Here is a 20,149-nt window from a genome sequence, read left to right as displayed (position 1 = left end):
AACAATGGAGACTTCAATGTTGTCTTGTTCTATAATTGGTTTAATAGTGAAGTTAGGAATTAGAGCATGAACATCATATATAGCCACATTAGGAAAAGAAACCAATTCTTCTTAAAAGACAACTTTCCTTATGCTATCTTCCCCTCCTCTCCCTCAAACTCAATATCCTCAAGAAATTTGGCATTTTCCATCCCTCAATGATCTAGATGTGGGATCATACAACTTGAAACCCCAAGAGCGTTTAGAATACCCGACAAAATAACAGTTAATAGTTCTTAAGTCCGTTTTTTTTTCGTTAGGCCTATAAGGCCTAGCCTCAACTGGACAAACCTAAATGTGAAGATGTCTAATACTATGCTTGTTTCCTGTCCACAGCTTATAAGAGGTTTTAACTACCACTTTACTAGTTAACCTATTGTATGCTGCAGTCTTTAGTGCCCCACCTGGAGAGATTCTAGTAAAGAAGAATGACTAATCATACTTCTTACCATATCCTTGAGTGTTATATTCCGTCTTTCCATCACACTATTCATGTTGAGTTTCCTTGGCATAGTGTATTCGGGACGATTCCACATTCCTCTATGTATTTAGCAAAGGGCTCTAGACGTTCTTCACCTGATCGATCATATTTGTCGTAGTATTCCCCACCACGATCAGACTTGATAGCCTTAATTTTCTTTCCAACTTTGAAAGATTTGAAAACGTTAAAAGATTGAGAGTTTTCATGAATTAAATATAGGTAACCATATTTTGAATTGTCGTCTATAAACATAATAAAATATTGTTGTCCATTCCAAGAAGCTGTAGGAAATGAACCACAAATATGTATATATTAGTTCTAAGATGTTTGAGCATTTGTTGGGACCTAATTTTCTTATGTTTGTCTGTTTTCCCTTAATACATTCCACACAGACTTCAAAGTTATTTAAATAAAGGGAATCAAGAATTTTATTGACACAAGTTTCTTAATTCTCTTTTTAGATATGTGATCCAAATACTTATGTCATAAAAAAGCAGAATTCTCATTTAATTTACACTTTGTACCACATGAATTAGATAACAGAATCTTGTTAAATAAAGCAAAGAAATCAAGCATATATGGATACCAATTAAAGAACCGGTACCAATAAACGTGGAATTTTGAAAGAAACTAACTTTGTTATTTCCAAAAGAACAAGAAAAAACAAAATTTTTCAAACTAGAAATAGAAACTAAATTCCATCTAAATGACTATACAACAAAAGTCTCATTGACAAAGGGAATTTTGCCGTCGCAAGCAAACCTCAACTAATCAAATAAAATTTATAATCACGAACTAACAACTTATACTACTGAGTAGCATAGGTGGTAAGTCCGGGTCAAACCACAAGGAAGCACGGAAAATTGGCCCTTTAAAGTGCAATTTTAGTTAAAGTGGTAAATGGGGGAGAAGGAGAGGGGTTGATATGGATTGGGTTTGAAATGTATAAAAAATAAAATGCAAGAACGTAAAGATAGAAATATAATAAATGAAACAACCTAGCCTAGAGGATCAGAATTGCCCAATGTAATCTTGATAATTAAATTGTCTAAATATAATTTTACCTTTTTTTACTATCCCTAGCCCAATTGGTTGGAAATTCAACTAATGGTCCTAATTACCTAATTGGTTAAGGATGCTCTTTGAATCCATACTAAACTCGATTACCCGAAATTACGCATTAGGGCTTATGCTAGGATGAGCATTTAATTTCCATCGTCAAATTAAATATTCAATATGGCTTCCCCTAGGTCAATAGGAACAATACTCTTCGTTATAGATAACAAAAATGCAAGCCTATCTAACCAATTGCTTCTCAAGGATTAACCCACAATTACTTGTCACATATTGCAAGTTAATTCAAAAGCATTCAAATCACATAATAAAGCATTGATTGTCAATAAATAGCAAAATCATGTCATTCATAAACAATAAAAATCAAAATGAAATCCATAGACAAGATGAAAGATTACATTAAAAAAAAAAAAAAAAAAAAAAACTCTCAAGATTTTCATTGTTCCAAAACCTTCTAAACTAGAAAATAGTTAGAACTTACCTTTTCATGGAGATGGAGAGGACAAATTCTGGCATCGTTCTATTAGTTACATGAGAGAAAGGAAGAAAATACAAGTGGAAGAGGTGAGAAGAGGAAGAAATTCAGTTGGGGCCGAATGAGAGGATGAAAATCTGCCCTAAAATCGAAGAAACGATATTTATACAGTTTCGATAGCGCTGCGACACTAGGCCTTTCACCCGTGTGTCCTGATGTGGCAGTAATGCCACGACACCATAAGGCAGCACCACGATGTTGCACCAAAATGGTGTCTTCTGCCTTTGAGCGTAGTATTATGCCACGCTCTCCTTAAGGACATTTTTGTCATTTTGTCTCATTTGAAGCTCGAATGCTCAATTTAGCTCCTAATTACTCCAAATTATCGCTGAACAACTCGTAATGGTCGATTTTACCTCCTAAGTGCACGAAACTTGTAAAAACACAAAATAAACACATGAAAGACAATAACGAACTTGAATTAAGCGGATCGAGATATCACATTTTTTGTTCTATCACTCATTCAAATCCAAATCACTGTAGGATCTATATGGCAACTCTGGATTGGGGGGGGGGGGGGGGGGGGGGGTGAATAGAGTTTATTTAAACTAATGAAAACTTTTTTCTTTTTAATGTGGGCCCAATTAAGAAAATTAATATACTCAAAATTTTCATATAAATAAATTTAACCCAAAATAATTAAGAAATTAATAATAATACTTTAAAGCACCCTATTTGATTCTAATAACAAGATTGATAATGAATATAGAAATTTAAGAACTATCAATCAAATTTGAGCAAGTAATTTTAAGCATAAATTATAGCAATTAATTTCAAAGTTAAATAGGAGATGGATAGAGAAATTGACATCGTGATTTTATAGTGGTTTGGCACAACCCGACCCACATCAACTTCTCACGCTCCTCTTGGGTACTTCATTAAAAGTCTTTGACTCTTTCCACGTCTTAGAGTTGAATTGCTACAATGTACTTTTTTTCAAAAGCAAGAACAAACCTGATCATTTCCATGGTCGAGGATCAAACTATTACTATAATTATTTGTGAGAGTGGATTTACAAATTATATCTTAGTGCAGATCGATTCTTACAATACATAAATCTCTCTTGAGAATTAGATGAAAAGAAAAAAATTGAGCGCTTGGAGAGAGAATAATAATGGTGGCTTTTAGCAAATTGGAGGATTATAATATTGTAAAATTGTTGTTGAAAATTTGGAAAAGAAGACGAGTTTAAAAATAGATTGGGGTAGGTAAAAGCCAAATTCAATTTGGACCATTGAATGTTGGTAAAAGAAACTTGAATGATGGGGATTTAAACTCAACTAACCATTAGACATAAACAGAATATAATATAATAATGTATATTTTTTTAAATCATTTTCTTTTAAAACCTAACAAAAGTAAAATTCTAACCATGTATTTAAAACTTAGCCGTTAGACACAAACATAAAATAATATTAAATTCATCTTCTTTTTTTTTTCAAAATAAATCCAAAAATCAAAATTCTACTATGTATCATTCTTCTTATGCTCTAAATGGCACCTTTAAATTGATCCACTTTGATGAAAATACTGTCAATTCATTAGCTTTTTTCAGTAAGCTTGTTTCAACCATATTTTATTCGTTCGAACTCCAATTTGAGTGATTCAAATTGCATTGAAACCGTTGTTCCAAGCTCTACGCAATGGACACTTCAAAACACTCAAGTTATTAATAGATAAAACCTGATTTTTCTACCATCAACATATTAATTAATTAATTAATTTGAGATTAAGGGCCAATAACAACTACTTTTTAAAAGTAATCTAAAATTCGTGATAACTTCAACTTGAACTGCTTTGTCATCGTCCACATAGATGAATCTTTCAGCATCACTTGGCAGTTAGCTCCACAGGCAACCCTGCATAGATATGCGAGTAGTAACACCAAAATTTATCCACCAAGTATTTGTAGGCATGAAAGTTAAATTAACTTTAGAGCAAACCAAAATAAGAAGTTTTTTTTATTCTTTACACGCCATTTGGTGTATCTGGGACAATATTCTTGAAATGAAACAAGAATTTTCAGTAACATGTCTCTTGCTCTTATATATTGCTGAGATGCCCCTTCTGCAACATTCGTAGATTTTATTTTCTTCTTATCACGAGAGTCAATTGCCAAATGAGCACTCTCTATCATTTCTCTCTTAATCATATATTCTTCTTGCACACATTACGAGATAAGCTCATTAATACTCCATTTATCCTTTTGAATATTATAAATCATCTTAATCTGAATGGCTTGTATAGTAAGAAAGATAAGTATTAGATGTACCAGTAAATTTTCATTTATCTCGAGATCAAATGCCTTTAATTTACCTGCGCGATTGGACATTTCCATAATGTACTCCCTTATATCCCCATTGCCCTTATACCTCATAGAAATTAAAGAAATCAAAAGACTACTTGCTTTTTTTTATTATTATTATAGCAAAATATTTCATAATTTGAACTAGGAACTTATTGGTATTTTCACTTTATGTGATGGAACCCCAAAAATACTTCGGAATGGAGTGCCTATGATCATCAGATACATGCAATTTGACTGTTCCCACTTCTCAATATTAGCTTTGGTTGTTCCTAGTAGAAAGGTTTATCAATCGTTACTGCAAGGTCCAAATTCATGCACCGAGAAGTATCTTCAGGCTTTCCTTCCAAATCTTGAAGTTCGATCTCTTTAACTTAGGGATTGAACTTAGATTTCTAGATATTTGAGTAAGACCAACTGAAACAATAAACAATAAAACATAAACTCGTAATTAAAATATGACCAAATAATTTTACATATATAGTGGACCTCTTTAATAAGATACCTAACACAACATTGATGCCTAGTCTTTGGGCAAAAAACATCCACTGTGAATGATACTCTCAATGTAGTAATCAAATTACTGATAATAAGCACTGTAAAAAAAATAGTCTTGCTTTGGACCGATTATTTTTCCCATGAGCAATCCTTATATTTGTCACATATTCATTAACACATGCATACCCATAATTTGACCAAATAATTATCTTTCTTTGGGTCAATAATCATCCGTATAACTCAATGAATATGCACATTTTATGTTTTAGAATTAAACCAATCTAGATAACAGATGCTATTTTGGTAACATATTATTTTGAAAAATTCAATCCAAAATATAAGACACGATATATAATAATATTATTGTACGAAAATAAAGGAAGAAGAATACCAAATAGTCTTTACCAAGATGCACCTAATAATTGCATACATAAAATGCAATTAAAGCAACATGAACATGTGAATATCATAAAAAAAAATTATCAATCAAATTCAAACTTAAATTCACATAATAATCGACCAAATTTAACTTAAATCTACGACATGATCAATTGAACTCGAACCCACAATATGATTAATCAAATTTAAACTTAAATCCAAAAATAATTAATAAAATTTAAACGTAAATTCAAAATATGATTAATCTAATTTAAACTTAAATCATCAATCAAACTTTAGATTCAAATTCACAAACATATCAATTTGAAAGCCAGATTTAAATTCACTAAATTATCAACAATCAATATCAAGAACCATCGGCAAGATCTAACGAGAATCACAGGAAAAATCAGATAAGAAGCAATGACAAAATCTAACGAATTGATTTATTTCCAATAGATGTTAAATTGGCAAAATTGAGTTGATTAATTATTAACAAAATTGATTAATTATGAACAATCAATTTTAACTTTCAATCCATGGTTAATTAGATTTGTAGGGTTGTTTTTTTTATTTTAATTAGGTAAAAGGGGGAGTTTTCAACTTATTTAGGGAAAATTGGTGATTTTTTTTTTGTTTTAATCCGAAGAGACGCATTCAAGAATATTTTTTTTCTTTTTTTATACCACAAGAGACGCATTCATTAAAAAAAATAATTATGAATGCGTCTCTAGAAGAGTCGCATTCAAATAAAAAGTAAAAAAATAAAGTTGAATGTGTCTCTTGAAGATGTTGGGGTTGATACCCAAAATCTCGTAGGGTTCTATAGTTTGTAAACTTTATATGAACAAACTCTTATGTGATTAATAATATATGGTATTTTTATTCACTTTGTCTATAAAATATGTGATATTTTAGTTGCATTAACCACAAACCAATAAACTAGCATACAAGGTTATCATTGTAACTTAAACAAGTATGTGAAGACATACAGGTGGATCATATTTAAGTGATAACCTAAATGGTCTGTAGTATATGGATAAGACTGGATACCTTATCCTAGTGACACTACGAGTATGACCCGCTTTATAGGTGTTACAATTGTTGTAAAGTGCTACAAATAATCTAATCCTGATCATTCATATATTAGACATGCGAGCGGGGATATTCTATACAAATGAGTTTGTATAAGACCGGACAACGAAATGTTTAGTCTCATTATATAACACTGTTCATAATAGAGACTTACATTTCACCAGGATGACCATAGGTAACATGATATGAATCCTGAATGAGTTATGAACTCTACCTATGAGGGGAGTCTTTTGATTTATATGGGTAAGAGTGACTAGATCGCTAACTCAACAAGCTTACCATTTGGGGGATTCGTATAATTGGGAAGCTAGGAACACGACTACACAAGATGAAATTCACTCATTTCCCAAAGCAGGGGTAAATAGATAAATTTCTCCTTTAAAGGCTGATTCTAGGTCTTGAACAATGTGATACCACATTCTCTCATGGCCCGAGAGGGGTTTAGTCATAGTAGGACTATGGTTCATTAGAGGAATCAGTGGTACTTAAGGAGTTAGATGTAACTACAGGGGAAAAACAGTAATTTGGCCTAGTTGTATTTACGAGCAATTTGTGAAGGGTCGTCGTACTGTTGATTGGTTATATCCAACAGACACATAAATATATCTATAATGCGAAGAGTACAGCTGCCGATCTTTAGTGGAGTGCCCAACAGTTAACGGACGGTGGATAATGTAATTAAAGAGTTTAGTTAATTATTCATGTACCGTTGGAGCTTCAAGATGTCCATCAGGTCCCCTTGTTAGCTCAAAAGGATTTAGTTGAGAATCAGTTTTTGGGTTAATTTGAATTGTTCAAATTAATAAGAGAGATTTAATTATATATGATATAATTAAATTGTTTCAATTATATATGGTATAATCATTATAATGTTGATACATTATAGTTTAATGAGAGGAAATAAATATTTGAATGAGATTCAAATATTTTTTCTATGAATATGATTCATGGTTGTTAAATTTAATATAAACATGATTTATATTAAATGTCATAAAATAGAGAAAAGAAACTATAGTTTATGTTGTATGTGATACAATATTAAAACTATAGGTTATATGTTATATTTGATATAACATATAATTTAATATAAATATAATATGATAGGTTAGTTATCGTATTTATTTATATTATTTTATTATTATTTGAATAATAACTTCCCTCTTTTCTCTCCAACAACCTTAGTGGGTGGTTATTATTTTTTTGGCAAGAGGAATAAAAGAAAATTGGTTTTCTCTTCTTCCTCTACGACTAACGTTTTTTAGTTTGTTGAAAAATTGAGTTTGCAGAAAAATTTTGTGTGTTCTCTTAATCTTCTTCCTCCACGCCCAAACTCTCAAACCTAACCAAAATAGTCAGAGCCCACCACTCTTTGGTTCTCACCCCGAGAATACCAAAGGCTCTTAGTGGTAGTGTCTCTGTTACTGTTCGAGATATCTTAAAGAAGGTCTTTAAGAGTTGCTGTTTTTTGTTCGAGGCTCGTGACTGTTCAAGGGAGTTTCACGAAGAAAGACTCTTTAAGGGTAATGTATCTTGAACTTTTTTTTTTTTTTTTTTTTTTTTTTTTTGTAAAAGCATGTTGTAGTTTAACTTTAAATGCATATCTACTGTAATTATGTCTATAATAATTAATGGAATTTGGACGATCCACTTCCACTCAAGGATCTCTTCAATACGAGTTCCTTCACAAGAGACACATTCAGTTTCGGTCAAAAATATATTTTTTTAATTTTTTTTTATTCTTTTAACAATCCTAAAATAAACCATCTCTTTACTTTTGTTTTTTTTAATAGTGATAATAATATTAGTAATTTTTTAACAATATAAACAATAATGTTATTTTGATTAAGAAATTTCTATGATTAATTTGATATACTAAATATTAATTTTAATAATATTCAATTTGTTTAATTCCAAATCATTGTACCTAAAATCAACCATCTCATTAATCCAATTTTTTATTTTAATAGTAATATTACTAATTTTTTAACAATATAAACAATAATGTTACATTGAGATAAAGAAATTTTTCTGATTGACTTGATATATTCAATATTAATTTTAATAGTATTCAATTAGTTTAATTCCAAATCATTATTTTTGTTGAAAGTTGTTAGAAACTTATGCAGAAATATAGATATTAACTTCCGACTATTGTAAGTAATATTCAAAGTTCTTTAGGATGTATTGTAGACTACAAGTGCATTTTCTTGTTTGAATTTGATTATATGTACAATTTTCTTTATTCATAACCAGAAGAAGACCCTCTATTACGCCTAGATCGATCACGTTGAGTCACATAGTGTCCACCATCGGCACGACCTCTTACACTTGATGGTTGACCCTCATCTGTAAAGTGTATACCCTCACCATGATGTCTGTATGTCACGTACTGGTCATGAACATCTGGACAGACATGTGAAGTTTGTCCTTCTTCCATATTTAGCGTATCGAGGGTTGTTAGAAAGAATTCAAATGTCGAGGGAGAGGGCATCATGGAAGTATGTGTAAAGTGATTGAGTGGGGTTATTAGATACTCATTCTGAACATTAGATTGAATAGGAATATCTTGATGTCTCGCTGGATCACCTTGTTCTTCCACTGGAATATCACCATCGAAATATCGTACTTGATATATAGAGGTGGGTCTACACAAGGCCCTTAGACCAGATAATGACATATTTGGTAAATCAGCCTAAAAAATAAATGAATAACAAGTTAATTTATTTTTTATGCAATTAAGCAATAAAATTAAACAATCCTAGTAAACAATAAACTCGTATCAACAAGTGATAGGATGCTCCCACTTTCGTTAGATATCGTTGTTCACGATGAAATACCATTCAATATATCGAGGTCCAGTATCTACACCGTTGTTAATGGGAGGCCCATTAACAACCAAACTTTGACGATTTTCCCAAATTGAAATTTGAGGAGCCAAATATGCAATCCAGTCTCCCTCATGCCTACCTTTTAGATCGTGTGAATGGAGTCAGGTGTCTGTATTGCAAGGTTGAAGAATTTGTTGCAACATCTCAAATTGACGTATCACACGATCTGGATGATGCCACTCTAAAACAAAAAAGCATATGAGTTGACTCTCCATTTCAGTAGTATCGTTGGGACCGACCTTTGAGGTCTGAAAACAAACCAAACGACTATAGGAATAAGAATTATTCTAAAGATAGCGTTTGGTCAAAATTGTTTTGTTTTAGTGGAGTAATTGACTACCCCTCAGTAGCACTTATTCTAACTCATTATAGTATCGTTGCAAATAAACAATGGTTATGGGTACATTATTATTTGTTTTGCTAAAACTTAATTTTGGATTTAGATGCAATTTTATTAAATTAAAAATTGCTTAAATTTTTCATTATGTCGAATTCTTCTAGAATACTCGCTTCTGAATTAGTTAACAATAAAACCGAATCAATGTACAAATTACTAGCAGTTGATGGTTCTAAAAGAATTTTAACAGAGGATTATCCTCGATCTCCCAACTCATCTAAAGTTTTGAACTCGATAGATGAGAAAATAAAATTCGAACAACAAGATAAATATGATTTACTTGTTATCGAAACTGTTTAGTAGAAAACGATAAAACCTAGATAATAGATTCAGGTGCCACTAATGATATCTGTACTTTCTCATAGGAAACAAGTTCTTGGAGACAGTTGACAGAAGGCGAAGCAATCTTTAAGGTAAGAGATAAATACATTTTACTTAAAAAATGTTTATTACATTCCTTCTATGAAAAGGAATCTAATATCTATCTCTTGTTTGTTGGAACAAAACTATAAAGTTTATTTCAAAAATGATGAAGTGTTCATAACTTCAAAGAATATCAAAATTTGTTCCACAAAAATAGAAAATAACTTGTATTTGTTAAAATCGACTGAGGTAAAGGCTGTTTTGAACATAGAGATGTTTAAAATAGCTGAAACTCATAATAAGAAAAGGAAAGTCTCTCCAAATGCTTATATTTGGCACTTGAGACTGGGTCACATAAATCTCAACAAGATTGAGAGATTGGTTAAGAACGGTCATCATAATAAGTTAGAAGACAATTTAATACCGTCATGTGAATCCTGTCTTGAGGGTAAAATGACTAAAATATCTTTTTTTGAAAAGGTCTCAGAGCCAAAAAAACCCTTAGAGCTTGTACATTCAGACCTTTGTGGTTCTATGAATGTTAGAGCTAGAGTAGAATATGAATATTTCTTTAGCTTTGTTGATGATTATTCAAGGTATGGGCATATTTACCTAATTCATCAAAAGTCTGAAACGTTTGAAAAGTTCAAAGAATATAAGGCTGAGGTTAAGAACTAATTAGGTAAAAAGCTTAAAACACTCCAATCAGATCAAGGTGGTGAGTATGTAGACTTGAAATTCCATAACTATTTGGTAGAACATGGAATCCAGTCTCAACTCACAGCCCCTGGCATACCTCAGCAAAACGGTGTGGCAGAAACGAGAAACAAAACCTTGTGGACATGGTTCGTTCCATGACGAGTTATGCCCAGTTACCAAGTTCCTTTTGGGGTTATGCAGTTTAGACTACAGTGTATATTTTGAACATGGTACCCTCGAAAAGTGTTTTTGAAATACCTTACAAGCTCTGGAGAGGACATAAAGGAAGTTTACATTACTTCATAATCTGGGGTTGCCCAGCACACGTGTTGGTGCAAAATCCTAAGAAGTTGGAATACCGTTCAAAAGTATGCCTATTGTAGGCTACCTTAAAGAAACAAAGGGTGGTTTCTTTTATGTCCTCAGGAAAACAAGGTATTTGTATCGACAAATGTAACTTTCCTGGAAGAGGACCACATAAAGAATCATCAACCTCGCAGTAAGTTAGTAATAGAAGAAATGTCCATAGAAATGACAAATATATCAACAAGAGTTGTTGACAAAACAAATCCATCAACAAGAGTTGTTGGTGAAACTAGTACTTCACATCTTTCTTAAGAGTTGAAAATGCCTCGACGTAATGGGAAGGTTATGCAACAGCCTGACCGGTACATGGGTTTAACTGAAACTCAAGTCATCATACCAGATGATAGATTGGAGGACCCATTAACTTTCAAACGAGCAATGAATAATGTGGATAAAGACCAATGGATTAAAGCCATGGACCTTGAAATGGAATCTATGTATTTCAATTTAGACTGGGATCTTATGGATCAACTTAAAGGGGTAAAACCCATCGGTTGCAAATGGATCTACAAGAGAAAACGAGACCAAGCTGTTAAGGTACAGACTTACAAAGCTAGACTTGTGGGAAAAGGGTTAACCCAAATAGAGGGGTAGACTATGAAGAAACCTTCTCTCCGGTTGCCATGATTAAGTCGATTAGAACACTCTTGTCCATAACTGCATTTTATGATTATGAAATATGGAAAATGGATGTCAGGACAACCTTCTTGAATGCCTATCCTGGAGAGAGTATCTATATGTCTCAACCAGAAGAGTTTATTGAACAAGGTCAAGAACAAAAGATTTGTAAGCTCAATCGATCTATTTATGGGTTGAAACAAGCATCTAGATCCTAGAATATGAGATTTGACACTGCGATCAAATCTTATGGCTTTGAACAAAATGTTGACGAACCTTGTGTTTACAGGAAAATCGTTAACAAAACTGTCGCTTTTCTGGTATTGTATATTGATGATATTCTACTAATTGGAAATAAAGTATAATTTATAGCTGACGTAAAGACATGGCTAGCTACGTAATTCCAAATGAAAGATTTGGGAGAAGCACAATATGTTCTTGGGATCCAAATAGTTTAGAACTACAAGAACGGAACTTTAATGCCATCTTAAGCATTTTATATAGACCAGATGTTGTCTAGATATAAAATGCAAAATTCCAAAAAAGGAACGTTTTCTTTCAAACATGGAATTCATCTGTCAAAGGAACACAATCCTAAAACATCTCAAGAGATTTAGGATATGAAACAAATTCCATATGCATCAGCAGTAGGGAGTTTGATGTATGCTATGTTGTGTACTCGTCCTGATATATGCTATGTAGTTGGAATAATTAGCAGATTTCAGTCCAACCCTAGATATGATCATTGGACTGCCGTAAAAAACATTCTTGAGTATCTTCAGAGAACGCAAAATTATATGCTCGTGTATGGTGTTAAGGATTTGATCCTTACTGGATACATTGTTCTGACTTTCAGACCGAATAGATTCAAGAAAATCAACTTCGGGGTCATTATCCACTCTGAATGGAGAAGTATCAAGCGAAGTTGTATTGCTGACTCCACAATGGAAGTTGAGTATGTAGTTGCAAGTGAAGCGACGAAAGAAGCAGTATAGCTTAGAAAGTTTCTGACTGATTTGGAAGTGGTTCCAAATATGCACCTGCTGGTCACCCTATATTGTGATAACAGTGGAGCGGTGGAAAATTCAAAGGAACCTCGAAGCCATAAATGAGGAAAACACGTCGAACGGAAGTACCATCTCATCAGGGAGATTGTACTAGAGGAGACGTGATTGTCACGCAGATAGCGTCACAAGACAACTTAGCCGATCCATTTACGAAAGCCCTATCGGCTAAAGTATTTGAGGGTCACTTAGTAGAACTAGGTCTAGATATTTGTAACTAGGGAAATGAGAGAATTTATGGGTATGTGATGCCCTAGTTTGTTGTATTTATACCTTTTATTCTCTCTTTGTAATTAAACATAATCCACTGAAGTTTTAGTTCAAATGGGAGTATTGTTGGGTTATATATCCTAAAACTTGCAGTTTTTAAAGTTAAACATTTTCTATTATCACTAAAGATATTATTCAACATTTATTCAATAAAGTTGTTATTGAATCTTTAAATTGCATTCATAAAGTCTAGATCCAATAAACTAAGATCCATGGTTATTACATGAATACTTGAACTTTATGTAGAGATATAAAGATGGATCAAATTCAAGTAAATAGCCAAAATGGTCTATTGTATACGAATAAGGTTGGGTACCATTTTCTGATAACACTATTGGATGCAGCCTATTATGTAGCGGTTACAAGTTGTTGTAAAGGTGCTACAAATGAAGTGATACTGATTCGTTCATGTATTGACATGAGAAGTGGGGGCCTCCTATGCAATGATTTTGTATAAAATTAGAGTCACTCTTACTTTATAACGTTGTTTACTGTTTAAGACTGACTATTTTGCTTAGATGACCTAGGTAACTCGATCTTAATCCTGAGTTAACTATGAACTCTCATTCATTCAGGATTATCCTTAGATTTGGATAGGTGAGGGTTGGCTCAACAACGTTGGGTCAATAAGCCTCCCATTTTAGGGGTAAGATCGAATAAATAGCTGGGGACATAGGGTGCAAGACGGAATTCACGCCTACCCGATTTAGGGATAGGAGAAAGATTGTTCTTTTAAGTACTGAATTCAGGTCTTGAACAAGAGACCCCATCCTCTCATTGGCCCGAGAGGGATCTGGTTTAGTGATTGGATCATAAACCAATTTTTCATTAGAGGATCAGTAGGAACTTAAGAAACAAGACATAATATCGAGGTTAAAACAATATATTGACCTTGTCGTTATTACGAACAACCTATGAAGGGTTGACTTACTGGTTAGGTTAAATCATGTGGACGCAAATATATCTATAGTGAGGATAGTGCAACTATCGAGCTATAGTGATGTGACTTAATAATTAAAGAATACTGATTAATTTGGTCTAAAGAGTTTTAGCCAATTAATCTTATATCATTGGAGCTCATGATCTGTAGGTCCATAAGGTCCCTCTACTCGCTCATAAAACATGAACACCTTGAATTATTAAATTGAGTGAATTTGGAATGACATTAATTTGAATTGTTCAAATTGAATTTCAATTTGAAAATATCCAAATTGAAATTAGGGTTTGGATTTGAATAAGTTCAAAATCAAATTAGGATTTGTATAATTACATTTGATATAATTGATGTTTAATTTGTTGAAATTAAACGAAATTGGAGAGTTTGTAATATTTAAATATCAATTACATGAATAAGATTCATGTTTTAAATTTAGTGTGTGATTAATTTGATATTTGATATTAAATTATTTATTTAATTAATTACAAAACAAATTAAATTCCAATTTTAAATTCAATTTGAGAAATTGAATATTGAATTTGATTAATTATGAAATTAAATCAAATTGGATTTGATTAATTTAGAATTAATTGGAAAAATTGGAATTTTTAAAAATAGAGCTTTTAGTGGGGTTTCCCACTTTCACCAAGGATGAGGTGTTGCTCTTCTAATTACACACAAATCCCATTAAATTTTTGAAGCAGCTGCTGGCCTTGAAATTGATTTGAAGTGCTTGCATATTAAAGGAGGATAAAACCTTTTCAATTGATTGAGTTTGTTAGAGTTCAAAAGCTGAAAATATGATTTTCTACAACTCATCTTCTTCCTCACAAAACCCACATTTATAACTTTACAAATTCACTCAAATTCGAGTTCCACCACTCAAGAAGGCTGAGAATAGTAGAGAATATATCTTGGTGATTCATTGTCAATTTGGAGCTAAATAAACGTGAAGGCTGATTGGATTTGGGAGAATTCATCAAATGTATGTTAAATTTGAAGCCCATTTGTGATTTTCTGCAAAAGCATGTTTTAGAACTCAATTAAATGTAATTAGAGTGCTTATTGATTCTGTTTGCTTCCGTTGTATGCTTGTATATCCTTTAAAAAACGTGAGATAACTAAGATGTGAATAATTTACCTTGTGAAACACTCTCCAGATTCAAGAGCAGTCTCTATTTCTACACGATGAACGGCGAAATAAGCAATAGTTTGATAGAATTTTGCTTGGACTAGTGTAGTAATTGGTAGCTTTCTAGCTCTTTATGAACAACATTTGTACTTTTGGCCACATTTGTGGTTAGCCATTCATAATAATGACCACCATCATGTAACTGTGTTCACTGCTTAGGATCTATAGAAACAAAAGATTGTAAGCAAATAGGGTTTACTATTTGAAGTTCGACCATACAGTCATTAAACTTTAGAACTTGAAATTTTGATCTTGCACTGTACATTCTTCAATAGACTATTTTTATACTTGTTAAAATTACTCGCCATATGTCACAAGCAGAATTTGTGATGTACTCTTACTCAGCTGTTATTAGGGTTTCTGACCGCAGATATAATGTCTTTGTGTCTATCTGAAATTAGACACATTCTCCCCCTTCCATGCACCACATGATCTCATAAATTTCTAAAAAACCAGCCCCATGAATCAACACTTTCCTCTAGTACAATAATGTATGCAATTGGATAGACGTGACCATTTGTATCGACTGAAGTAGCTATCAATAATGTTCCTTCATACTTTCCATACAAATGGGTTCCATCAATTTGAAGTAGCGGCTGCAATGCTTGAAACCTTCAATAACAGGTCCAAATGACAAAAACACGCAATTGAACATGACAATCCTATCATTACAATCCATCTCATTTGGCCTCTAATTGATAACTGTACGGAGGTTTGTGATTTGTAAGATATTCATCCATCTAGACAGAAAATTATACGATTCGATCCAATCTTCGAATATCTTAGCAATTGCTTTTCTTCTTCCGTCTCACACTTTCCAGTAACTAACGGAATAGCCATATTTTTTCAAGATAATATCTTGTAATGTTCTGACATCAACAGACAGATTTTTTTTAACTATGCTGCTTATCTTAGACGCAATTAGATATGAGTCCAATTGATTGTGATCTTGACTCAGTATTGCATACACACAGGAATGAGGGCCATTATACTAGGTATTTTCAAATTTATTGTATTTTTTACGGTAGACAGCATGAAGTCGCCACGTGCAACCATTGCCATATCTTTTATACCTAATATCCCATATTGTTTTCTTCGACTAAATGACTTCAAATTTTTTATGTCGAATGATTGAATAGTTTTTCACTGCATTTTTTAAATCCAATTTCGAATTGAATATTATCCCCTTAAGCAATAAATCAGACCCCATATTACTGTCTTCCTCCGTTGTCAAATCGGGTACAATGTTCATGTCGTTCGGGTCTATCTCGGTAAAAGTTTCAGGGACTTCATGAACGCCATAAAATTTACCAGGTAGTTGATCTAGATCGATATTATCATCGTCTATTTCAACTTCTTCGTCGTTTGTGGTAACAGTTGGATTATAATGTCCATCCTCCACATTATGACTTTCCAACTCAATAGTAGTTTCAACTGCTCTCTGATTGATGTTGGACTTGGGACATTGGGTTGGGATATATACAGTTCAACTCTATTTTGAGGGTATGGAGCGTTGCTCATCATAAACCATACATCAGCTTCACTTGTAATGAGATAGGGACGTAGAAAGTAAATCCTGCTACATAACTACCATATCTAAATATGAACTCTACCCCATCATCTCTATTTATGGATAATGCATCACATAATCTATCGATTAATATGTTCAAGTCAACTTGACGATGCATGTTTATAAGAAGAGATGGTTGTCTATCATATTCTATCCTGTTTGGCCCATTAACCATGTTTCCATGTATATAACATAAAAATTCTACAACGTCCATTGTAGTTTGACCAATGCAATCTGATATTTATCATAGACTATGTAAGTATATATTAGAGCAACTATATTAAAAAAATAATTACACTTAAAATGAAATTTTAATTTGACCATTTAAAACATTTAATAGGTTTCATTTTTACGTTTAATTAGGCCAACTATATTAAAAAAAAATGTTTAGCTTTTTGGTTTCTATTCATTTCAAACATTTGAACTTAAATTAACAATCAATTAATTTGTTTAAAGATATGTTTTCGAATAATGGGTTGAAAATGGAAAGTAATAATAAAAAAATAAGTACAAAATCATAATAAAAAACATGCACAAAATCATGATAAATAAGTATGTGTTATTTCTATTTTTATAAATGAATATATATATTTTTTAAATAATATCTACCTTAAACAAAATAATAAAAAAAAAAAATAGGTACAAAATCATGATAAATAAGTATTTGTTATTCCTATTTTTATAAAGGAATATTTTTTTAAAATAATATCCATCTTAAACAAAATAATAATAAAAAAATAGGTACAAAATCATGATAAATATTGTTACTAAAGACATGCATCATCATTTTGGAAACCAATGATAAATATTCTTTTATATTGACATGAATCTTTGTTTTTTAATTATCATAAAATTTAACATTAAGGTGAATAATCCAAAATAAATTGACTAGATAAACGGTAAACATAACAACAACAACAACAATAACAACAATAACATTTACATTAACATTCAAACATTCAATATTCAATAATCAATACATCATTTCAAATAAAAGTAAATGACTATATACATAACCTTTGAATGACTTGATTGTAGGATTTTTCTCATAAATAATAGCCACTATAAATAAAATTTAAAAAATACAAAATTATTGACGTTTTAGACACTTACATTTTTGTTTCATATGAGAAATAAAACGTTCAATTTACCTACTAAAAAATAAATTCTCTAATTAATCCACTATAAAATAAATTCTCCAATTAATCTACTATAAAATAAAGAAATAATATCCACTATTAAAAAAGCTTTTATATATATATATATATACATTGTATAGATATATATACATATATATACATATATATACATATGTATATACATATGCATATACATATATATATACATCTGTACATACATATATATATAGTTTATGTACAATTACTTTAGACTTTAAAATTGTCTAATAAATCTCTATTTTTTTTTATAGTCCATCTAATAAGTTTTTTATAGTACATTTTGATTTTGAATTTATTAGGTCATTGACTTAGTGAAATTTTAAAAAAATCTAGAATCATAGTTAATACGAACATATATAACCCAATGTTAATCGCATGTAATTCTCCTTTATGGAAAACTATGAAATTAACCCAATAAAAAAAAAAACTATGAGAATCAATACATAAGGAATTAACTCACTATATAAAAAAAAATATCAACTTATTAAAAGAAAAATATTACACCTTACCAAAAAAAAAAAAATCGAGCGATCATTTGTAGAATTTTTCTTCGATATAATATCCACTGTAAACAAAATAAAAATGAAAAATAAGTAAAGATTATCAAAAACTTAATTTTTTATTAAATAACAAAAATATATCAACTTACCAAATAAAATATTGCACTGAAACAAACTAATAATATGAAGATGGTGAAAATTGCGATGTTCGTTAAATTTGGGGGAGATAGTTTCAAGATTTTAAAAGAATGGATGGGGAGAAAATATGAAGATGGTTCTCGGGTGTTTAGGGAGAAAATGAAGGAAGAAGGTGAAAAAAGAGAGGTTTGTGTAGGGATAAAATGAAGGAAGAAGGTGAAGGGACTGGGTAGACTTTATGTTGAAATTGAAGAAGAAGAAGACAAAATAAAAAAAAACAATGACGCACGGTCAATGAGGTCGTCGTTCAGGCGTTCAGGCTGCACCGTCTGAATGCATATGTTCAATAGATGCATTTGGACGATTTGACATTTCATAATTTTAATTTTTTAATTTTTAATGAATGCGTCTCTTTGTAAGAAAACTAATAAAATATTCGAGACACATTCGAATAAAGACAAAAAAGCCACCCATTTTCCCTTAATAAGTTCAAAACTCCCCAATACAATCAGTTATGGGATATTGGGGAGACCTACAATTGGCACTGGAAAGACTGAGTGCCTACAATGTCAACGAGGATACGATGTTATTGTTTGACTATACTGATACCCTTCCGTTGCGAGAATCGAACACTATCAACAGAAGTGTGTTTATGCACGACACACTTTTTTTTAATTCTTTAAATTATTTAAACATATTTACCCAAAAATTGAATCAAGATCGATAGCAAACAATATAACCGACAATCTAACATGAAAATCATGCTCTGACACCACTTGTTGGCATAATTACTTTAAACCTATACTGAATAGATAAACCCTATTATTAATGACAAATTGCCATATTAATATCAAATTCCGTTGAGAGATTGATGATAACTTCAAGATGACGATAACTTTAAGATAACTATTGTCTTCCTTATCCAAAACTCTAATGCCCTTAGTGGAATCTCTCTAGGTGAGATTCAAGAAAAACCGAGTGCAAATTGTTTTAGTATATTGGAGATCATAGTCTAAGTTCTCTTTATATACTATTTCAATTAGAGTTTCTATTAAACCCTAATTAAATATGAATAATTGACTTCTGTCCATTAAGTCCATACTGAATTAAAAGTAGAACCTTAATTAGTTAGACTGATAAGATCCAATGTAATAAATAACCCAATGCAATAAAATATTAATTCACTTACATAACCTAAACTTTAATGATACATATTATTAAATATGTCTAATGTACATTAGTCAAAATACATGCATGAATCTCATTCGAATATAAATATTGCTCTAGTAAAAGAGAGTATTTAGTTCTTTATCGTTCTTTTGAAAGTAAGTATAGTTTGGTAAATTTTAATTCAAACGTGAAATTACATGTCACGTGATACTACAATCTAACAGTGACCAAACCAAATTGAAAAATCAATCCAACTAATTAACTTTGGTTGATCAATCTTATAGCTTTGGTAGTCGGGGAATAAATTTTGCACGTGAAAAAATTGACCAATCAGTCAGTCGACGAGCATAAAGGGTCTCAAATTGAAACCAAGTTAGAAACATTTGGAGCAAAG

Source organism: Benincasa hispida, chromosome 8, assembly GCF_027475165.1.
Source record: "Benincasa hispida cultivar pf3 chromosome 8, pf3_genome.v1.1, whole genome shotgun sequence".
Classification (NCBI taxonomy): domain Eukaryota; kingdom Viridiplantae; phylum Streptophyta; class Magnoliopsida; order Cucurbitales; family Cucurbitaceae; genus Benincasa; species Benincasa hispida.
Note: the sequence above shows the minus strand (reverse complement) of the source record.